Source organism: Tachypleus tridentatus, chromosome 10 (assembly GCF_004210375.1).
Source record: "Tachypleus tridentatus isolate NWPU-2018 chromosome 10, ASM421037v1, whole genome shotgun sequence".
NCBI lineage: Eukaryota > Metazoa > Arthropoda > Merostomata > Xiphosura > Limulidae > Tachypleus > Tachypleus tridentatus.
In genome coordinates, this window is record NC_134834.1 from 55,528,513 (window position 1) to 55,530,452 (window position 1,940).

Genomic DNA, 1,940 nt, shown 5'->3' on the forward strand with positions numbered 1-1,940 from the left:
ATCTACGACGTTCGCCAAAGGTCGAACACATTAGCGTTTTCGTAAACAAATATTGTTGATTCTTACTCTGAAGAATCTTCTACAAATTTAGAGAGCAAAAGAGACTTGCGCAATACACAACCAATAATATACATCACAGGCAAAAAAAAAAAGAAAACTATAATAAAAGAAGAGTAGGTGCTAAAATAAACATATAACTGTAAATCCATTACTCCTCCCTCCTTAGAGAATTAAAAATTAGCATTAGATAATTTTAACTAAAATATTACATACATACATATGTATATAAAAATATTGATAACAATGCATAACATACAATACATTGTCAAAGAGTTATACAACTTCAATACGCATGATAATACAAATAACCATATGATAATAAAATTACATAGCACGTGAAAGTGCTTAAATTAGGTTTATCAGCCAGATGACATCTCTGAGAAGCTTTACAAAAGTGAGAAATATCTTGCTTGATTTTTCAACAAAAGAATGCCTCAAAATTTTGTTACATGTCTTTTTGACTCCTGAATGACCTCCCATGGGAAGTTCATGGGCAACCTTCGATATTTCAGAATGATATGCTTTTGGAACAATGTTTCCTCTGGAGCTGGTACGTTTGGTGGTCTTCATTTTTCACATGAGCACACCATTTTGAACTTTCTCCACTTCATCTTTTGTGAGTGCATAATTAAATAGTGAAGAGATCTGTGAATCCTTTTCTCGTTCATGGATCAGTTTGCTTTCAGCAAACGGAACCTCACCAGGTGAACTAGATCCCTCACGTCCATCATTATCACTGATTAAAGCCTTGTCAGTAAGATAATCATTCACAGGATCCATGTCGGATATAAAAAATGTCTTGACAAATCAATAATATCGTCCTCTTGATACGTGTTTATCATTTCTTTTTGGCTTAATTTCTTAGTCTGAGCTCAAATCACTGAACACGAGAGAAACACTTCTGGATTCTTCTCAACAACATCATCCTCAGATGAAACAGTGATCTGCTTGCTTGAAAGTATTTATCAACGTCATTTTCATTAAGTGGTAGTACTTTAACTTATCGACTGAGTTCAAAGTTGTCATTTTGCCTTGTTCGATCGAAGTTGAGATAAATTTTAATTTCTTTCAGCCAAATTTCCTTTTTGGCTTCAATACTGGCTAGTTCAGCCTCAAGAGGTTTACTTTCTCTTTCCGCTTTGATATGGGTTTGCTATTTTTCGGCTTCCATACGGGTTTGTTCAAGCTCGATTAATCTGAGTTTTAATTGAATTTCTAACTTATCTTTATCATTGAACTCTGATTGGCTAATGAAGACACTAGAGTAATCCCCTAATGCTTCCTCAGACAACAAATCATCATCGACTAATATTTCAACAATACGCTTTTTTAGCGCATTTTTAATCGTTGATTTTTAACTTCTAATTCTAAAATTTTGGTAATTTCAAGCAAGTCACTTTTATTATACTTTTCTAGTTGTTCGAGGGTGGGTGATTCAAGAAAGCCTTGATAATCAGACATAATCAAACCTTGTTAACACTGATAAACATAAATTGAATTAAGATTTGAATCTTAAATTAGATCGAATTTTGTCTCTGATTTAGATTTCGACACGACCCCAATTTATTATGTTGTGTATTATAATTTATTACGGACAAGTCTCCGACCTTTTTATATTACTTACGTTACGTGTTACTGTTTCAAATAACAGGGAATTTGAATTTAGAAGTCAATTAAATGTTGACATATATCATATTTATGATATTTGCCAACAAGATTGATCTACAAAATTTTCTTGTATTAACACAAATATATTTCCATGTACAAACACAAAAACAATACAGTTTATAAAAAATGGTTTTTACTAATAGTTATTACAAATTACGGTTTATATACAAGAGTTTTGCAAACTTACAGAAAATACTGATTTTTATATCTGG

At 31.9% G+C, this 1,940-nt stretch overlaps 1 protein-coding gene across 2 annotated transcripts in view; it reads left to right on the forward strand.

The window, feature by feature from the left end:
- The window catches only part of LOC143229327 (uncharacterized), a 93,915-nt gene that overhangs the window by 69,251 nt on the left and 22,724 nt on the right, over nt 1–1,940 (forward strand). The window lies entirely within an intron of this gene.